Here is a 22,108-nt window from a genome sequence, read left to right as displayed (position 1 = left end):
AATCAAACGTTAGCATTTATTACCATAGAATGCCAGTCATTGATTCTATTCGTCTCTGCCTTGCTTGTCGTGACCATCGACGGCAGTACCAGCTGTTGAAACAATCTTATCTTTAGTACAGGAAAGTGTATTGAAAATTAGAGGAACTAAAGTGGCTGCGATTGTTATTATAAATATCCGAGTCTAGGCTCGGTCATGTTGGTTTATCGGTGCCAGGCAGGTTGCAGCAACCACCACAGCAACACGAACGACACCGTCGAGAGAAGGGACCGCAACGCTGGCTGTGCCGTTTTTCGTACTGTATACGTAATAAAGATCCACGGGTACTACTACTAACAGTCTATACCGGTAACATCATGCTGCCACGAATGAATTAAGTCGTTCCATTGGCGATAAGGTCTACATTGCGAGTCCGGTGCATTTCAGCTCTTGCTCGGCAAAATACCTCTTAGATATCGTTATAACGGCTGCTCTTAAAGCATAGGTTCTTGTTCATGTTGGACTCCTATCGTTGTCTTCAACTCTTTCCTCCATAGGGCATATGCGCGCAGCTCATGTGTACTCTACAGGCCAGGGCATTTGGCATAGCCAAGGGCACACGCTAAGTAGCGAGGAGAGAATAGTAGAATAAGAGTTTACGATCGTCGAGAGCGACTTCTCCATGGCCAGATAAGGAAAGGACGCGACAGTCAAAGGCATGAGTAAATGCTACCAAATGCAGAGAATGACGGGGCTTTTATTACTTACGAATTACCTACGAATGCTTCCAGTCTTGTCGGGACAGCGAGGGGGCTCCTACTAATCCTGGATTAAAATAAATAGAGCGATCAGTGGAGCTCGAGCTCCAAGGCCGGAAAAACAACGGGCAGCCAAGCAGCCGGACACGGTCTCATTGATGGCCGTAACGCGATGATTTACTCGATGAAAGTGACGATTACGCCGATGACACGATGGACAACTGGAAAGCTGAACTGATTTTCCAATTCACACGTATCTCGGGCGATCGCCTACCAGCGAAGCGATCGCGAACACGAGCTGTTCGTAGAACGGTGTAGACATTGTTTGCTAACTCGACACTAAGAACGCCTTCGTCGAACATATGATTAATTAAATAATTCCATCTGAAAGTAGTTTATAGTGTGCTTAAAATCTATTTGGCGGGTCCAAGATGAATGATGTCAGTCACAAATCGTTGCCGCATCTCACAGTGCCCACTGAATCATGGTGAGTTGAATTTAAAAGCTAAATTTTCTGTACCAGTACATAGACCGAGTAACGCAACTTACAGTTACATCAAGCCGAACTTATCTGGAATATCTAAGATATTTAAAATATTTTGTAGCTATTTTATGTATACCCTATTAAGGAACAGACCAATACGAAATGATTATGTAAGCATAATAGGCGATCACTAAGTATATTAATTGGAAAAAAGTTCCAGTTTTATCACAGTGATTATAAACATGCGCGTTTATCTATAGCTATTGGTGAAGTGCAGATAGCATTTTGAGCTATTAGCAGCATAAGCTATTTACGTAGATACAGTAGATATTACAGGTACCATAGTATAGGCTGTCTACAGCGAAAAAGCACTCGCTACCTGTGAAATTTGCTTTTTATGCAGTCCGACCGAGCGCCGTTTAAACGCTCACGCTCCTTCGTCTTAACTACTCAATACAGTCAGATTCTTATGTGAATTAAACAGACACAGAAAAACTTTGCTTTCTTTCGCGTAGCAATACAACGCTGTGTCTATCATTTCTACTCGAGCCCGTTTACCCCCAACCAGGCTAACACTTGCTGTCTCGTCCTCGATCTAATAAAATGCCACTGCCCATTCGTATCTCATTGCAGACGTTCGAGATGTACACCAACACGGGAGACATACTCTGAGATGAATAACTATACGTTGACAAGTTTGTCGACGAGATTGCTGGCCATCCCTTAGCGCGCTACGGTTTAACCTTGTACAGCAGCTCTGTATTGAAAATGAACATAAGTGCTTGTTTCAGACAAGAGCGACGAATACATATAGGTATCAAGATCCGATTCTTGCTCGTGTCATCGATCATATATTCTGTATTGGACAACATATAAGCAATGGTAACTGCGAGACCCACTAAAATGCGTTAGTTGCAATAGTACTACGCATATCGGTGGAGGATGACCACCGAAGCAGTCTAGTGTGTTCTAGTGGATGGCAGCCAATATGGAGCATTTAACTTGTCGTTCCATTCAAAGAAACAATAACACGCTGAAGTAATACAGACTTTTTTCATTGCCACCACAGCAAAAACGACTTCCGCTAAATTCGAGTGCTCGATCTTTGTTTGCGTAGCATTATTGGCTTGTTGCTATACCGTTCATTTCTCTATACCGCATTACTTATTAGTAGACGCTAAAGGCATTTCCCAAGGCACCGGTCAACCAGACAAAGAAAACTAGTTTCGTCGTTTTATGAGATTTCTTGCATTATGGACATAACCGTGTGTACCCAGATTGTAAATACCACAGTTGGGTCGTAGACTTATCTCTGAAATGTATTTAATATCCTTATACTTGTCCTTCGACCTCTACGGCAATACAAAAGGGTAATATCCAGTGCAAACACTGGTACAGGAAAGTGGCCTTGTTTAAGAAGACCTTACTATGTATAGAGTTCTATATAAGTGAACATTCTAAGGAAAGAAATAATGTCTGTTGATACGTTGAATAGTATGTGCGCCCATGACAATATCGGTATGTATAGATATGACAGAAAGTCTGGGTTATTTTTTCATGGCAGCTCGTTCTGGGAAATGGGAAAAGCATAACCCGGGACTATGTTGTATGTATGCCGACCGCCTCTCGACGAAAGAACTCAACGGAGAATTAGCCTCGACAAGAACCTACGCTGTGAAGGCCTCTTCGGCTGAAGCCAGAGGCAGCTGGGATCAATGGGACATCCAGCACCAAAAAGCACGAATAAGACAAAATACGTGATGGCTACAAACTAGAAACCAAGTACCAACCCGTTGAGAAAAAGAGCGAGCCAAAAGTACTCCTCGTTTCACGTCCTCTCTGTTCATCGAATTTGGCGGTTCGCCTTCATGATTGGTCCGCAATAACACTCGAATCAGTCCACTTCAATGACTTCTATCTCCTAATGTTTGACAAAAGCTAGTAGGTCGTCACTCTTGCAAGGCAGATTGTGATGATATTGGAAAAATAGATCTCTTAGATCCCGCCAGGTTTATATTTCTCTATTTCTTAAAATTTCTGGAAGTAGAAGAGTTAATGTATACTAGATCGGCATCAAGGAGCAATCGATCCCGATGAGGCAATAAGACAAAGAAATTGTAAGCGGTCTTGTCCTTACGCCTCATGCGAACTTCGAATACCACACTTAACAAATAATTATAGTCTCACCATAACCAGGAACGTATGACCTATAGTAGTATACAAATGGAAGAAAAGGCGAGAATAGCTCGATCGTTACGACAAACACACATTCCCTCTTATATACGATCCATGTTTTCTCGTCTATATCGCGTGGTTTTCCATGTCCCCCATGCATTTCGCAATCTTTTTATCGAAAGATCGCAGAAAGCATGTGTAAACTCACCCCTTTTATGCTCCCAACGTGTAAAGTGCAGTCAGATATTATTTTAGAAATATTATTAGCCAATAGGCCCAATCGATGTAGATGTGGTATGAAGTCAGCAGCACCGCCTCGTCATCCTACGGAATTCTCACTCCATCGAGATTTCGTTCTAGTCTAAATCCTTAGGCACTTTATCTCTTCGGCCCCTGGTCGACCCGAAGATGGGATGAACTGGTATATGATACGATTATAGCAGCGGCAACAGTCTCGAAGCAATGATACTATAGTGCTAAGTTGACCTCGTATGAGTCGCTTACCGACGGCAGCGTGAACGACTATCGGAGGCAGGAAAATATTGTATGCGTGCGTTTCACGCTCAACGCATCGACATATGACTCCACGCATGCACACATACATATGGTCTATATCATTATACATGCACCATATATGACAGCACATTAAGCACACAAAAAAGCCGCAGATGACTTCGCCATTAACATCCACTCACCTGAAATATCCACGAACAGATAGAACCATGCATAGTAACCGGTCGTAGCAGCATCAGATTTATATAGCACTTTGTCGATGCTGGTCAATGGGCATATTTCATGATCATACGATTTCCCCTGACTAAACTTAAATCTCCATTCCAGCAGTAGACAGTGATAATATTTTGAACAAAATCTAATACCATATTCTATATTTTGCTTTTTTTGCCATTTTCACGCGTCGCTGCACGATTTTAAGATTTTGGAAAAAATTTTGGAAAAACTTTAGAAAAAAATATCCGAGGTGGTTATCTACACAATTCAGACATTTGTTTCAGTCAACTTCAGATTAATACACTTTTGTAGAGACGCGGTGCAGCAGAGCGACTATGGCTTTTATGGCATGAAGTGACTACGTCATAAAAAAAAACCATATATTCTGCTATAATTCGATGCAATCATTCTAATTGCAATGGAATGTTCCGCTAAGGAAATTTCAATAATTTGTGGTTTCAGGAGGCACATGGTACAAATTGACAGATACCATGGATTTACCATCAGTGTCTATTTTTTCTGGGCCAATCACCCTCGATATGACCAACGTACGTCATGTATGATGAAACAACAAAATGGGTGTTCTGAAAATTGAATTAAAAAAAAACAATACAATATATATGGCGTGCTTATAATCTTGGCGTGCCATATAAATATCCTTGTAAATATATGAGGTTCTTAAAGATATGCTACTTAAGTGGATTTTTTTAATCTCAGATTTCTTGTCGCAGAAATTTCAACAGATGAACCTTTAGTGGGATTTTTCTTAGGCAAAAACCAAATACATCGTAACTATCGGTTTCTATTGCGACATACTGGTTTTGCCGTTAACAGTTACTTTCTTACACGGATGGAAGCAAAAAAAACTTACAATTGGAAACAACAAGAGAGCAAATGTTACAAAATGTAGCCCGACAATTGAACCATCATCAGTGAATCTAGAACTAGAAGGCAACTTTTTTTTTTTATCTAAGTGGAAGTTTGTTCTCACTTAACTATAAACTTATGTTATACACATTTGCTTAGCTGCTAGCCATCCTATAGGACGAAAAATCGTATGGTGTTGATTAGTGTCAGTACAGCCACTCTCTAGCATGGCTATGGTCCCCGTAATAACTTATTGCGTAACGTATTTATCTGTTCATATTGGAAACTCGCACGTTACGATCTAGGTTCGAATCCTCGCATAGATATACGATGCTGAGATCAAGTGGTTTGATGGAATATCTAACGGCGGTGCCGGACGCAAAACTCGAAACAGGGAGCATATCAACTTCACCGTGCCCCATTATATGTTGCAGCTATAAAGCGAGGTCGAACTATCTAGCATAACATTTATCGCGTGGAACATACTGTCGAACCCGCAATAAATGTAAAAAATTACTCGCGTCAAAGCTACACGGACATCTGAATCGAGTAAGGTCGAAGGTCTGCTACGACGCCACCAATGGAATGGTCTAACGGTTAGTACACCGCTTACCAGAAACCATACAGCACTAACAGTTCCAACAAAAGCTAGGACGCATGCTGGCCTTTTTACCTTTTTTTCGCTTTAATTATTATTACAATTTTCGTTATTCTTATGCAGTGTATGAGTCATAAACAAGTCCGTGAGAGCGTGTATAAACAAGTCCGGATAAGCAGCTTCGTCAAGAATATAGCAACGACAAATGAGGTAATGTAAAACGCATAGATAGATAGATAGATAGATAGATAGATACGTTGTATTCAAAGAAGAATTGCAATGACGATGTAACTAAATCGTTCTAGCTATGTTCTCAAAATTATGGTAAATCTAAAAGCATGAAAGCGTCGAAAGCAGCACTTACTTTTTATCTACACACAATATGCAACACAGCATGTGCGATACATTTTTTTTCTAGGCCAGAGAAAAATTATAGGTTGATTATCTCATTAAATTAGCAGAAGAAATTGGAGAAACCTCTACATAAAAGCTAGTCGAATGTCACAAATATGTTACGTACACGAGTGTAGGAATGTACGTAAGGGTTTTGAATTAAAAAGTCGTGTCTCAGTTATTTTACATGTACGATTGCTGATCTGTGCATGATTGTTGGATTTTTGGGCGAAATTCGTTCTGCGGTTGCCAGTAACAAAGACTCAGGGTCAACTGATTTCGCTTCAAATTGAGAATAGATCGATCCGTAACATAAAAACAGCCACGACTTCGTTATTCGCTGGGCGTAAGGCTGGTTGGTAGCCCCCACTTGTTCTGCAGCAACAGCGCCCTGAGAGTAAAGCAAAATCCGGTTGGATGCGAGTGAGAAGGCCTTGCTGTTTTTAGGGCACGCACGATATCGCCAATGCCTGTCAGACTAGAACATCAAATTTGATTGAACATCTCTTCTCTCGATCGTCTTGGAGCTTTTCGCCGGACGATCCTTATATAGAGCTATATAGAGCCTTATATAGACGAAGCTTATATAGAGTGGTAGTAGGGCAAGGAAGAAAGGGCATCTCTACAAATGACACAGAGTAATTTAGAGGGGTGCTTAGATGAGGATATTTCAGTGCAGAGTGAAAATGTGACTGGGATGACGCTGTGTACGTCCTTGCTTACTGCGAGTTCTCCTTCAATATAAAGGCTAACACTGAATATGTTACTTTAGTAGGTAGAGATAGTGGCAGGTTCTGTGTACTCCAGAACGTAAGACTTGTAGAACAATGACAAAAGTCACCTTCTCCATACTATGCAGGCTAGCAGAGAATTTGAGCCATCTACTTGCGCCAGTCGTGCACCGCAGCGGAACAAGGCCTCAGCATGCAAAGGAATGGTACAGAAGGGAACAATTGTACTTAATCACAGCTCTCCAGTGAAAGTATCATTAATGCATTTAGCTTCGTGCTGATAACAGCTGCAAAGTTGAACCCTTCGTCTCTTGTCATATAAATAAACTCATGAATATAGGGAGTACACGGCACGAAGTCTGGGAGTAAACTTTGCCACATCACTTGTTAAAGAAGGCCTGCGTTCATATGCTATTCCTAGTACTACATGTAAGCTGTTTTTTTCTAGAAGAGAAGGAAAAGGACGCCACAGCGACAAACAGTACGTCCTTTTAGGGATTGTAAAAATGTCACCTACTAGACAAACTCGTCACATTGGCTGTCAACAAGATTACGTTACTGCCTGTTTTTATGTGACCTTTGGAAAACCCAAGTAAATCTTTCCTATAAGAAATCGGAAGGTTCTTTAGATTTAAGTTTCTAGATAGGGTTTGCAAATCGATCTTTTATACACCCCGATTTTTGGTTCAAAAATTAATCTCCTTTATAGAAAGGAGAATATCAATTTCTGATGGGTTTATCCAGATAAGTTCCACTAGTTAGTCTTTTGCACCTTATCAAGTTGATACCTACCAACATCGCTGAACGTACTGTTACTATTAAAAGGTAAAAGCTCTTAGTGAGTAGTTTAGATCACTAACTGAAACTGTAATCGCGGCGAGTTGTATTGAATAATCACCGTTAGGAACGACACTTCTAGCATTCGTTGAAATATTTATGAAAAAGATATCAAAATTACCAATTTAAGTGTCTCACCTTGTTATATTTATTTATTATTTTCTTTCTAAGAATGAAATATATATATCTTTCACTTATTTATTTTCATATATATATATATATATATATATATATATATATATATATATATATGGCAATGTGTGAAAATATACGACAAAAATCGTCGAACTAGCGGATCTAATAGACCATCAGCAGTTACCTAGCAATAATTCATTGTGTTGAAAACTACAATGTTGCAAACGTTTCAACATAGACTGAAGTCATATTTGAAAATGACTGTAAGAATGCAAATATTTTAACTTTCGTGAATTTTCGGAGGTAAATGTATTCGTTCCTACCTTGGCGACTAATGAATGGCAACCTATTTTGCTCAAAATACAGGATCAACTTGTTTCTATGTCACAACCGAATGTTAAATCGAATAATAAATGTAGAAATCCGGATTACAGCTGTAAAATATGCCCGTTATTTAAAAGCGTAGGAGTTGTATAGGCGGTATTGAATGTCGAGGTTAGGCATAGTCGCAGAAAGCGCTGGACAACTCACGGAAAAACTCATGTGACAGCGGAGAACGACGCTGAAACTAGGTCGTAGCGATGTGCTTAACAAGACCCGAGAAGCAGTCGGACAGATAGTGACCTGTCTATCATTTGAATGCTTTAATATGCTGAGGAATGCGATTGTTATAGGACTAGCTCTGGGTTGACAGTTGAATTTCGTTTACTCCAATGTAGCGTAATTCTGCCCTCATGGTCGTATATCGTTTGCGTCAAGTATGGCTGCCAGCCCAACTCGCGCTTGGTATGACCTCGTCGTGGCACATTAGAACCCCTCTAGGACGGCGACACAGAGTGTTACATTCGCGGAAGCAAATGGCAACTCTAAACGCATACCTGGAACAATTCGCGTGATAGCGCACCGGGCTTTTATTTCCGGTAGATATATATGACCGCACAATACCCTTCAGCTTTTTATGTCTCCTACACGTTTTTGCATTGTTTTAAATGCAACAAAGTCAAACGAGGACCACTGTTTTGTAGTTGCAGTAGATCTACAATCATCTGTGGCACGTGTCGCACGAGAAAGGCACCATTCCTTGTGTTCTCAAACCTCTTTCTTCTATCCGTTTATTTCAGTCTGCTATTATCCACTGCAGATGCAGGTCCGCACATGATTAGCGCAAATGCTTAACCTAATCTTGAGTTTAAGTGAACATCTAATACATAATTGCGTAACCTTCACGTGAGTATCGATGTCAGGCATAGGCATAGGAGGATGCCCGCGGGCGCTGCAGTAGCCAGTTGTTATTGCCATTGTCAAAAACGTCGTCAGACATCGTATTGTATTGGTAGTAGGCTTTTTTAATTTGTTCACTTATAAATAGTGTTTGCTTTGTATGGTAAATAGCATGAATAAAACAGATACGATGCACGAACTAAAGGCAAACTGTAGGTACTTTACAACAAGTCCTTTTAACATCTATGCATAGGGCTGGATATCAAGGATTTACCCTGCAGTACAATTGTCTGCCGTTCATAATTTCCAGTTTCAGAAAATCAATGTCAAATTCCTACGCTATCATTGACACTAAGAAAAATTCATTATGTCAAATGCTTCCATCGACGTATTCCTAGAAGAGTGATAATAAAATATGTTCTCCTCAAAATAAAATCCGAGGGTAGTTGAAAATAGCTGCATTGGCAGCATGTCCTATTGCTTTCTACAGCAGTGTTCTTCTCTGACGTCCTTACCGCTCTCTGAAAACACCACTGTAATCTGTGGTGGCGGTTTTTAATATAATGAATGGCTTAAAACGAGTGGTTACTTATGGATAATCGTAAAATGTTTTACTAGGAACCTCTAACAAGGGCTTCAGAAGTGCCATAATAGTGACAAGAGCAGAACTGTAGGAGGATCCTATCCTTATCATTGCACGTCGCAGCCGGCTGACAGAAAGAAGGAAAATAATCTACGAGGCTACTAGCAACATGTTAGGCTCCATCGGCTAAGCCTTCAAACTCTGTGTAAACATTTTTCGTTGCGTTTTTTGCTATCTTTCTGGCGCAATAATATGGAAATAATCTTCTGTCATTTGCAGATATTTCGTTTCGTCTGCTGACAGTATGAGGATTCTGCTGTTTATTTCCCCTGCAGAGTTGGGTGCTGTCTTACAGGCAACTGGATGTGTATCGCAATCAAGGCCGGTGTACGTGACTATATTGAGAAAAGGATTTTTTTCATCTATGTTTGCACCCATTCTGCCTAGTAGATGAAGCACCAGATCCACATTAACATATGCTCTGTAAACGAGCATATACATACGTAATTAACAATCTAATAGAATAGACTGGTTACCTTGTTAGGTAACATTTGCATATTCATTCTATTTTGAGTAGGCTTTAAACCTACTAATCAGTTTACTGGAGAAAGATCGTGAGTAGATCGATTCCAACTATCCAGCTTTTACAATTACTACCACTTTTCTTCGCAGTGTTGGCGCATCGCAGACCTTCGTACTCTAATTTCAATTCTTTCAAGCCGGCTACCAGCAAAACCTCAAAGATCTACAATCAGTACAATTATTTCTCGTATATAAAACAAATCCAATTTGATAGGAGCAGCATTGCGCGTTGGTTGTATGAGCGAATTCCTTTCGACGCTTAGTATCGTATGTAGAACATAAGCTTCGGTGTTTCTCTGGAACATACGTGGAAAGACGTTCCAGCTTGAACTTGGTTTGAATTCAAAACATAATCGCAGTGGGCTATGATGGTCGAACACGCACTTCTGCATTTGAACATTATTCATCACATAGTAAACCTTCAATCGCAGCAGGTCAATATGACAAATGCGCGTGATACGGCCTACATCTTTTACTTTGGGATTTGCACCAATGCATAAAGAAGCTCGTGTCTGTCATTTCGTGTCGGGCATTTATCTGTCGAGCTGAAATAACCAGACAAATGCCGTTGTATCCCGTGTAAACCCGGGTCAGAGTAAGCTTAACAATGAACTTGAAGTAAGAATGTTCCCCTTAGGTAAGCATGTTACCATTACTGTTATAACACATCGGTTGCACAAAGAGGACGCACAGAAAGCCATATGGCTGTCACTTCTTTCCAAACCTTGAAAGAAAAAATAGATATACATAACCTACTATGGAGGTGATCAACTTTCTTCTCTCTGTTGTTTTTTTTCGAAAAATGGGCCACAGCTAAGCCATGAGTCAGCTCTATTCATCCGCCAGAGGTCGCTATGGCAAGCAATCTATTAAACTTGAAAAGTGATAGAAAAAAAAAGACTTCAAGCAAAAACATCGAGTATATGCGTAATAAGTTAATTTGCTCAATTCTGCTTTATATCAGTAATATCGGTTCTCAAAGAAGAATCAATTGGACAAGAATTGAGAATGCATTCGTCGTCTCTTTAAACGCTTGTTTTATGTGTCGAATCTAACGTTGATTTCCTAAGAAGAGCATATTTGATTAACTTTTCCTAAAACTGTACAAGACGGTTGCAAAATTGCTAGGTGACATTAAGTGTACAGCTCAATGATGCTAAGCGCCATCCTATATCTTAGTTCCCGGCAAATGCGGCTTCGAAGGACGCTAGTATGCTCAAAAGGTGTGAAAATGTGCCAGAGAACTAACTGTATTATCGCAGTATAATTTAGATCTGATTAAGCCTGAGTCGAACCCAAGTAAAGAGTTACTAATGCACATGTTAGGATGAGTAAATATAAAAAAATGCTTTCCTGTGAACTTTTTTTTGCTTGCCACTTATAGTCTATAAATAGTAGTCTATCGAAGGTAATTGGCAGCAGCGTGCGATATTGTTTGGGGTAGGTGTCTGTGCATTTTACCGTATATATATATATATATATATATAGACGGATAGCTCGGAAAAGGCAACTATATCTACATGTTTCTTGATAGTAGCCGGTTCTTCAAACATCTGAATATATATGTTAGTAGCACATTTCCATGATGAATGAGAGAGGACAAGAAGCCAGAATAGGCAGGCAAAAAAGCATATAAGCTGCTTCTTTGAGGGCAAATCTCTGCCTATAACTCATTGCTGTAATGGGATCACCAAGAGACAGCTGTCTTTTTTTGTCATATGACAGCGCTTGCGGACCAGTTCAGCTCGCTAGCGAAACGCTCGTCAAGACTTGGAGCCACTTAAAGCTTCTTTGCTGCAGGCCCCGGCCGTGTCAATGTCGTTGTGTCTGAGGGCGTGCCTGTGGGTAAGAGAATGTGTGTGCGAGAGCCCCTTTACCGCTTTTCAGTTCATCATTTGTTCTTTCTGTTAGACTAGAATAATTAGCGAATATAAAATGGCTGCTACATACGGCTTAGTCTTTATGACGAATATAACGTTAGTGAAAGTAAATTAACTCTTAGTTCTTTTTTACTCTCTAGTTCTCCACCCCCTTCCTTTTTGGATGCACTGATCCATTAGGCGGACATTCCTACAGACTGCCTTCCTGCAGCATATAGACGGTGTGCTCATTCATTTTTTTAAATGGGGTAAAGCACAGGAGATGTTTAAAAACACTACTTCTTCTTTGTTCTGAATTGAGATGTTCTCAGCTGTTCTTTTTTCTATCATCAGAAGTTCGGTGAAATAAAGTAGCGACAGCAGAAGTGGTAGCGGTTGACAGAAGGAGAAGGGATCTTGGATAGGGAGAAGGATCGGTATTTCCGGTTAGAGGAGCACGCGGAGAGATCTGTCTTGGTTGAACGTGTCTCATCTTCGTCTCCGGGTGCATGTCCGGCAATCTCGACTTCTTCTTGGTCTCAATGCGAGCGGCTGCCATCATAGCCAAACTACTTATGTCGTCCGTATTTAGCCCTCACATTGTCCTGATACTGAGAGCGTCCTTCCCTGCGTCACAGCGCGGAACGGTGACGTTCAGACCCCCGGTCCCACGTACCGCCTTTTTACTAGTAAGTGCTTAACTAGTCATTCCATGATTAACGTTTATAAATGTCCAAAGATAATTACAATTGTGAGAGAAGAAGTATTCATAAGGGAGCAAGGTATCGTTGTCGAGTACATCCAGCTAGAACAAACTTTGAGAGGAAGCGTGTCAATTTAGCAGGCTGAAAGGCAAGAAAGCTACGACTCAAGCAAAGCAAATTGGTTGAGAGCAAACAAGGTTTCGTTTCCAGTTTTCAGAAATTAATATGACACGTAAATAAGTAGCAATTATGAAAAATGATAGTTTTATTAGCAACGATGCCATCGAAAGCTTTTTAACCGACATATATTTCTTGATAGTTGTACTTAGGTAGATGTGAAACGTATATAATCATATTGGCCCGATAGACAGTTCAAAGCTTCGCCTTAGAGATATGTAGCTCGATAGGCTAACGAACAAGACTATTGTTAACATCGCTAGATATCTTAAAAGTACTCCTTAATTTCATTGTCCAATTTAAATGCTTGTTGTCCTTCAAGTATAAATATCTTATACTTTTGCTTTTTTGTCTTTTTACCCACACAGCTTCTCCTCTCCGTCTTTATCTACCACTCTTATTTTAGCTAAATGACACTTTCAGTTTGAGCGGAATTATGTCCTTTCCGCAGATAGCGACGAAACAGCCTATGCGTCTGAAAAGCGCTCTCATGCATATCTATGGGTGCATTTGTAACTGTGTGCTTTACAGATGTATTTGAATGAGGTCTCAGTGCTCTGTTGCACTCTCGGCATGGCCTCCAACGGCAAAGTGTCCGAAAGTAAATGCCATATATCTATTAATAATACCACCGTTGACTTGCGGGCTGTTAGTCACAGAAAAATACACGTGAAAGAAGGACTCAGCCGAACCACTATCTCACAGTTGTGGCCTCTAGCCTCCGCTTAGCCAGTTGCTGCAGCAGCTGTAGCCTGTAATAAGGGAAGAATAGAAGACAGATTGAAGAATGAATGCTTCAGTGGAAGACACAATATCAGCACACTACCCCGTGGCCCTCACACACAGATACACACGCATACAAACACACACACATATATATATATATATATATGTATGTATATATATATAGACAAGGCTGTTCGCCGTCTTACCAACCTGTTACGACTTGTTTAGCCGGAATGCCATATAGCACTCATGGCAAACGTAGATTTTACCAATTTCTGACGCAGTGCTACAAACAGAAAGCAATCGGAATCCGAAGGTTCACGCGCAACATATTTCCAGCCGACGGCAAGAGCCCGGATTATGCCCAAAGGCCGGTGGGAGATACTACCTATACCCAGTCGAGCACGCTGCTAGTTTCTATTTCAATATCTAGATAGAATCTATGAGTGTTAACGTGTATGTAAGTTTTTTTTGAAAGGCCACAGATGTAGTGGGCTTACTTTGTGGCGCCATAAACCCTCGAGGCACGCAGGACGAGGCCTCAGTCGTCATCCACTTGACCGGCCATGTGGGTGAACTAAACTTTCTTCTAGTCGTTATCCTTTAGATGCTCACTCTGAAATGGTTAGTTCCCCACTCATCTGTCACTCGGCCCTTTTTCGAAATAACCATTTGTGACGTTTCTAGTGGATCGATTAACTATCCTTATTCCTTTCTATCGACAAGATAACAAGCATAGATTTGAACAATGTACATACAGCTATATCGTGCGGTGGTCCCTTTATGTTGAACGTTTATCATTTGCTTCTAACAGGGCAAAGGGCTTGCATGAAGGCTGGTCTTGCTGAGGTGCTCATCAACTGTGAGTGGCTGACTTATCCGGGAGTACACGCGCTTAGGAACGTTTGCGTAACGAGTCTTTAGCAAAAGTACACAGAAGACAGACCTGCTGTTACCGTTCTAATGTTGTTAAGACCTTCTGTTAATCTGCTTTTAACTAAGTTGACACCGTGCCACTGAAGGTAGTAAGATGCAATTTATTTAGATCTCGTTCTTATAAATAAGAAACGACTCTCTGACAACGGCTTTTAGCTGGATTGGTTCCGTAACAACGTTTTAACAACAACCATAAAAACTCAACGTACGCAAGGTCAAATGGACGTAGATGCCGAAAATTTGATCACAAGTATCTGAGCTTATCCATTTGAGGGCAATCTTGAATTGCTTAAATCTAAAAGAAAAAGACTATCTTGTACTTTCTTATTTACTCAAAAGTATGTTTGTGATTTAGTGTTCCTGACCGACACGTATGGACGCCTGTCTAAAAGTGGAAAAGTAAAGTTATCGTTTATAATCTTAGTTATCTTAATCTTCGGCAAGAAATTTCGATTGTTTGTACCAAATCACGAACAAGGGTGGCGAAAAAATTATTTGTAGTATGTGTTCTTTGATAAGATTCATCCTTTTTTTTTTTTTTTTTTTTATTTGTGTTGTGGAAGCAGCTCTTTCAAGCCTTATATTTAGAGAAACACGATCAAATTTATTGTGAGCGTGAGCTGTCTAATGCTTGCGCTGTTTGCACGGCTCATTGCACTATTAAACGATCGTGTACATTTTCTTATGATTTTTTCTATTCGTTACTTCAAGGTGACCGATTCAGGCTGTGTACATTACAACAATAGGCCGGAACCAAGCGACTGAGAAGAAGAGGCGAGCACTGATTTGAAGAAGCTAACGTGAGCAGCGTGCAGGTTGAATTGAAGCTTTTTTTAGAAGAAACCGTTGTAAGTCCACGAGATATGGAATAGAAGGGAAAGGAGAAACAATAACGGCCTTGGAAAAGATACGAGTTGAAGAAAACAATGCGACATGAATATTTTTGGGGCTTCAGGAGCCCTCGACCAGTTTTCTCCAATGGCTCTTCATCCCTTGTCGAAAGAATTGAAAAAGAAACGTGCGAAAGAAAGGATTGAAGTAGGTGTCGTGCAAGAGAAGGAATAAATCATTACTGAAAAGATGCCTCGTCAATAAATACGAAGCGTTTGACTCGTTCTCGCTGGTCTTAAGACAGTCGAATGGTTGAGCGGCGGAAGCCGGCCGGAAAATGGCCGTTTAACAATTGTCGGACCAATAAATGTACGTTAGAAGAATTTTACTCCTTAGTCTATGATGAGCTCCGGGACAACTTATTAGGCATTAATTTGTACGTATTTAGTAAAATAACAACAGCAGTTGCCACTGGGCAAGTTTAGTGCAGAACACAGAACAAAGATTGTTTTCTAACTTCATTTATACCAGAATCCATTTACTATGATGCATCTTGTATTCAAAAGAAAGACTATTTGATGAGTCTATTTTCTCCTTCAGCAATAGACTTGGGTCGAAACATAAATAAGATACTCATAACTGACCAACTGCATCAATGAACGCTTTTCGATAAGAGGTGCTTCATTACCTGCGAGCAAAATGGGACTAGTTGGCATAGAAATCAATGTCTTGTCGTTCCTATACGCGTTCCCAGACGTGCCGAACGATCTATTGGGTTCTTGAAGACATCAGCTGCAATTGACATCAACTGCCTTATCATCGACGTTTTCGGTACAACTCCGTATGCGCAATAGAGAACGTTTAAAAATGATCCGACGTGGCAGAGGTTGCCAGCAAGCTGTTGCGAAAACTACTATCAACTAAAGGAACTATCTCTTCGGACCCGATGCTAAAATTGCTGATATGAACTTTATAGTAAATAGGTGGTACTGAAAGATAAATACCTATATTCATCGTTAAAGCTAAGGGCATTTGAAGAGACACTCAATTCATAATAGATTTGTTCAATAATACACCATTAAAATATATCGTTCGCGTTGCACTTTTTGATAAGGGCTTCATGGCCTTTCGAGAGTTGAGGTTTTTTTAGGTGACACCGGCAGAAAGTTTGTGCAAATGCAGGATATGACTTTTTTTTCTATTGCTTCTAGGCAGGCAACACGTCAGCAGAAGCGATAATAGCAGAACACAGCTAGAAACCGTTAGAATCGATTGTCACACTATGGTTGTGTCCGTTCGTTGATACTACATTGCCGCGATCAAATCTTGATTCAAAGCTTTTTAGCAGATATTAATTATCAAGTAGATCAATGCGCATAACAAACATATTTAACTCCTCATTTAGATTTTCGGGTTTAGGGTAGGGGAGAATTAATTTTCCATCTAGGCCTAAAACCAACAAGTAAAGAAGCTTCATATTCTTTTATACACAGATTCGCCATTGCTATATAATACGTATTATGCATCGAATACTGTCGTACAGAATAAATATAACGGTTGTGTCATGTATGTCGTTCTTCATCGGGGGGGGTTTCTCTCTTCCAAGTCCTGTAAACGAGCCTTTACAACGATGCATGTTGACAATGAGAGACTATTCCAAGCTGTTGCACACGAATATTTGAGATGGATAAGCTAGTAATGATTGTGACGGATTTTGGAATAAAGAGTGACGACCGCGGAAATACTTTTACAGCGGCAAAGCTAAATGTTTCCTGACTCGGTGGTCAACCTTAATACCATGAATGAAATGATAAGCTGTTAAATGCTATTCACGTTTGTCGAATCTACGCTTCGGGTGCTTCTTTGATCATAAAATGAGAGGGAAGGGTGTAACAACTGAGAAAAGCTCTATGACAGAGTAATTTCACTTATAAAAAATATGCTCTTCCATACAATAATTCGTTCACTTCAGTTATTAACGCAAAACGTTTAGCCTTGCATAGTGATAAAGAGAAGCCGAAAACATGGTGGTAGAACTTACCGCAACCTAAGTGTAACTTGGTGTAGAAACATATCAGAAAACATTTGAATTGGTTCCAAGGCAAAAATTAAACAAAAATAAAAACAAATTATCCGGAGTTGACAGAATTTACAGTTTGCTTCCCTGGCCTGTTATGATGGCCTCGTCAATTTTACGTGGAGCTAGATTTTGAAATAAATAGAAGTAGACTTTAAAATACACGCACGAAGCCTCGGCTTTAGAGGCCTGCAAACTTCACACCTAGATACCACCTCTTTAAGCGGGGGTTAGGATGGATGTGGTTTCGCCACCACTGCACAGTTTTTTAAATTCCGGCATGTCCGTCCGTCTTCTTTTAATGACAGAATATGACTATGGCTTGAGTCTGGGTTTGCGAGCTATGCAAAAGCACATTGTTACCTTTAATTCGAAACAGGAGCTTTGTGACGCGTTGGTACCTAGTAAATTTTTCTCGTTAATCCCAGCAAAAATCTCGTTTAAAAAGAAATTTCTATACTGCGTTCTAGCAACATGAATGCAGTAGAGGGATCAGCGCCTTTGACCTCCATAATGGCCATCATCAGGGCTTTACGTCCGAGCTGGTACCTTGTTCCGTAGTACGTTAATGCTTCGAATATGGCTTCTGCTCTGTTCTGGGATGTAACTTGGACGCTTCTGCACATCACAGCCGTGTGCTTATCTGCCTTCTGCGCTTATTGTAAACCCCAGCTGACCTTGTCGACGATTCGACTTCGTCCATAACTTGATATACTGCTGTCCGCGTGCAAATCAGACAAGGCCCGTAAAGCCCATCGGTGATTTTCCACTAAGGCTATTTACAACGATGTTACACTGGCACGATTTTTTAACGTCTCCTAAAAACGCCTTGAATTGAAACGATCACTCGTCGCATTGGGGCAAAAATTATTTCATCTGGAAGAACGCGCACAGGTATCATTCATCATTTCGAATGCGTTCGTAGTACTTTGCCCCTGCTGTTCCTGCCCGAATAGGCAAACTTTAAACACATCTCACGTGTCTGTCCTACTGACAATCGATTCGAACCAGGGTTAAGTCGAGTCTGGTAGAAGTCTATAAACCATCAACAGGCCCATTTTGAGGTCAACTGTAGACGCCCGTCGCAGGCTCTAAAATGTTAATCCATTGTGTAGTTTTTGAGTAGTTAAGAAATGGTAGCTTATCACTAAAAAATGAGATTTTTTTGCTCAACGTTTCACCTTTACATATCGATATCAATGAAGATCTCTAGCACTCAGTATTATTAGTAGTAATAATTATTAGTACGCATTGTAACAATATATACAGAGAATCAAAAAAAAATCCTTGGACACACATTGCGTATACATTCTTGACTTTCTAATGAAGTATTTAATATATATTCTTGTTTTATCATAGTCTTTTATGCTCTTTGCTCTCGTATCAGGTAAGAACAGACATGTTCCTGCTAGACATAGCACCAACACGTTTTAAAAAAAATCTGACGGTCTGACCTACCCAGTGACAAGAAGCCTGCAGCTTGGCGTCATTACTCCATCTCAACTTTTGCGTTCGAGTTTATAGAGGCAGCGACCACAGTGGCAAACTGAAGACGAAAAACAAGTCCATAAACGCGAAGTGCTACGAATATTTACTCGGTTTGATACGATGAAACCCAACTCTCGCCCACCCTCGCCCTTTGTGCCTAAGCCATTTTTGTGACAGCCTGCCCCGCTCGTGCGGCCTAACCGAAACAGCAAAAGTCACTAGCGGTAGCACTTGTGCCGTTCTGGGAGTGGTGGCGAAAGTGTCGGTGAATTGAAGTAGCATCGTCGTCGTTGTTTGCTTCCCTGTTAATGTCAAACCACTGCTGTACCCTTTTCAAAAAAAACTTTCATCAATTAGGGCAGCTGTTTGGAATGTGGATGGGTTTATGCAATCAGATCACTGGTTGTTTATGGTAGGGGAGAATGGACGAGATAGGGGATGGAGAGACGGATAAGTCAACGATCACCGAAAGAAAGGGAGCGACGCTAGCCTTATTCGTAGCCTGAAGGCCCCTTTGTTTGAAATAGACCAGGCGGCATACCGATGCGCAAAACTTAGTTGTACCTTTATAATTTCTACGACCATCCTCCAACATAGGACTGTATTTTTACATTTGCTTACATTGACGTTTACGTATCCATGCAAGAACATAATAACGAGTAGAGCTCTCGTCAAGAGCTCCTCTGACGAGCTCCGCATTGTCACCTATATACATAAGCCTATTTATATTGCCATTACAGAGGCTTTTTGTGGGACAAGCTGACTTAGGCAATTTTCGTGTCGACCCACAGTACACACCATATATAATATTACGAAAAAGTATTAGCCGTTTCTCTAGCTTTATGGCCTATACGCTAGGTAATGTGAGTCGGGTCCGGCCGACATTAGCGTCATTCGAGAGCTGATATGTATTATAAATAAATTATTGCAATACTTAATTCAGATTTAAAGTAGAGCGCCTCGAGGATAAGTGAAGTTTCAGCGAACATTCACTCCACTTTACAGTTGTCACGATAAATGCGCAAAGTCTGCCGAGGAGGCCCATAAAATAATAAAAAGTACAGATGCGCTGTCAGGACGTCGCTTTTCCTCTGGGAATTTCGACGTGAAAGATGCGCTCCGCAGCGATCTACCAATTATGGAAAAAATTGATGTTATAGCCGAACAAGATCGGTGGGTGTGTAGCTAGGGCATCGCTAAGGAACTAAACATCGACCATCAAACAATTTGAAACCGTTTGAAGAAAGCTGGCTACAAAAAAGCTCGGTATTTGGGTGGAACAGAACGCAAAACAATTTACTCAATCGTATTTCTATCTGCGGAATTCTATAGGAACCTAACGAAGACGGCTGATCACGGATGATGGATGAAGAAAAGTGGCTCACATACGTCAATAATGCGCAAATAAAAAGATCTGTACAAAAACACCAGACAGAGATCAAATAAAGTGGACCGGAAACAAATCGCGGATTGTGAGATGCTGCCGCTTAACGAAATGGTGGACTCTACTTTAAAAATAGATATATTTGTTTTATTGCAAAAAATGAATCTCACTTTTTAAACTGAAAAGATGCCGTTTTCTTATCATGATATGCTATTTCATACACATCTTTAACTAGTGAGCAAAAAAGAGGGAACATGAATTGGGAATTTTAGAGCACCCGTCGTATAGCTTGGATTTTGCACCATCGAACGGTCGGATGCTTTGATTTCTGCAGGGCTCCTTTAAGGGTGGTAATTTAATTTTGATAAAAAAAAAAAAAAATACAAAAATCATTTGTCACAATTTCACAACAGGAAACCACAGAAATTTTCCAATATTGGGGTTATGGCGTCACATGAAAAATTGCAGTAGAGTGATCGATCAAAATAGCGCATATTTACTTCGGCAAAATATTTGCTTCAAGTTTAGCTTAAGGACGGTTACTAATTTTTGGAAAACACAATATATGAAAGATAAACGTTTACATCTGTGTATATATGGGGTCTTTTAGATCCGTCCTTGTAAACCGATTATAGGTTATTTCTTTCTGCTTTTTTTTTTTTTACTTTTCTATCGTCTATGTGTTTTACCTTCGAAACGCGGCAAAGTAGCTCTCTCTGCCCATGCCGGCGGCCGTTCTCCCTTAATCCAAGCGACCCAAATATAGATAGATACGTACACATCACATACATTTGTGTATACATGTATATAGAGAATCTCGTACCGATCACCGAATCCCCGTCAGCCATATTTACCGTTTTATCCCAAACTCAACTTCTTGTGTGTGCATACACATTTCTTAAAATCTGTATTTGTAGCTATTTGTTTATTTTTACCTCTACTATTTTATCCGAATAATAATAAACGTTCATGAGGACTTGATGCACTCTAGAATTGCCATTAACGATGAGTGATGAGTGTCTTAAGGGCGCTTTTAGGAAAACTCTTACCGTTATTTATTCTATGCTAACGTACCATAGACTAATACCAGCATCACGGCAATCTCGGTCTCGTAGGAAAGTTCGATGCACTATTGATATTGGGAAGTAATAGGCCATTAGAGAGAAAGAGAAAAAGCTTTTCATGCAATGCGAACGCACCTGCCACCAGTAGCGCGTACAGCTAGAAGGTGTGAAGCATCCTCGATTGAACATTTATAATAATAATAATAATAATAATAATAACAACATATTCGATATATGGGCCCTTCTTCAGTGGTATTCGAGAACTACTATACCGGTATGGCAAGAGGTAGAAATAAGACAACGGGATACACCAGCTTCTAGGCTGCCTTGCACATTGGTCTGAACAAGTATAGCCCATAGGGGGCGCACACTAAGCTACAATATGGCCGAACACGGCTTTCCGTAAAGACTTACCCCCCTCCACCCGGGCGCCCGTGTCTCTTAGATATCCGCTTACGGTTCTGTCCACTTTATACAAATTATTTTCCCACTAACGAGTTTACCCCATTTGGTACTGCTTTCGCCAAGCCACAACTGTCAGGCAGCAACAAACGAGACAAGCTATAGCTATCCGCCGAACGACCTGAGCCAGCTAGGGAAGCCTAAATATAATATTCTATTGTTGTCGACTGGACGATGTAACAACGCAAAAAGTTCATCGCTAACTTTATTAGAAAATTATCGTGGGCAAGGTCACGTATTCGATTGAATCTAGAAATGTTCTGTAATGTAAATTACGCGCGGAATTAAATTATAAGCTTGTTCTGTGTCCCTTGCCTGTTCTATGACG

General features: G+C 40.5%; 2 long non-coding RNA genes across 11 annotated transcripts; one reads left to right on the top strand and one right to left on the bottom strand.

The window, feature by feature from the left end:
• Positions 1 to 603: 603 nt before the first annotated feature.
• Positions 604 to 20,363, top strand: LOC111260830 (uncharacterized). 9 transcript variants are annotated; one of them, XR_015311228.1, is made up of 7 exons: positions 668 to 1,224; positions 1,855 to 4,673; positions 5,298 to 5,588; positions 5,714 to 5,800; positions 12,286 to 12,620; positions 15,186 to 15,674; positions 20,203 to 20,363. It is a non-coding gene; the product is annotated as an uncharacterized LOC111260830 (long non-coding RNA). The 9 variants fall into 9 exon arrangements; XR_002680567.2 differs by lacking the exon at positions 20,203 to 20,363 and having other exon boundaries at positions 671 to 1,224; positions 1,855 to 2,035; positions 4,588 to 4,673; positions 15,186 to 15,590; XR_015311215.1 differs by lacking the exon at positions 20,203 to 20,363 and having other exon boundaries at positions 604 to 1,224; positions 4,588 to 4,673; positions 15,186 to 15,590.
• LOC111260823 (uncharacterized) lies at positions 12,873 to 18,983 on the bottom strand. Of its 2 annotated transcripts, XR_002680565.1 has the most exons (4): positions 17,347 to 17,925; positions 15,994 to 16,913; positions 14,297 to 14,456; positions 12,873 to 13,564 (listed from the first exon to the last, which is right to left on the bottom strand). It is a non-coding gene; the product is annotated as an uncharacterized LOC111260823 (long non-coding RNA). The 2 variants fall into 2 exon arrangements; XR_002680564.2 differs by lacking the exons at positions 15,994 to 16,913; positions 17,347 to 17,925 and adding an exon at positions 18,841 to 18,983.
• Positions 20,364 to 22,108: the final 1,745 nt, after the last annotated feature.

This window comes from Varroa jacobsoni, unplaced genomic scaffold (assembly GCF_002532875.2).
Source record: "Varroa jacobsoni isolate VJ856 unplaced genomic scaffold, vjacob_1.0 scaffold_52, whole genome shotgun sequence".
Taxonomy (NCBI): Eukaryota; Metazoa; Arthropoda; class Arachnida; order Mesostigmata; family Varroidae; genus Varroa; species Varroa jacobsoni.
The sequence above is the reverse complement of the archived record's forward strand: the minus strand, read 5'-3'. Positions and strand labels throughout refer to the sequence as shown.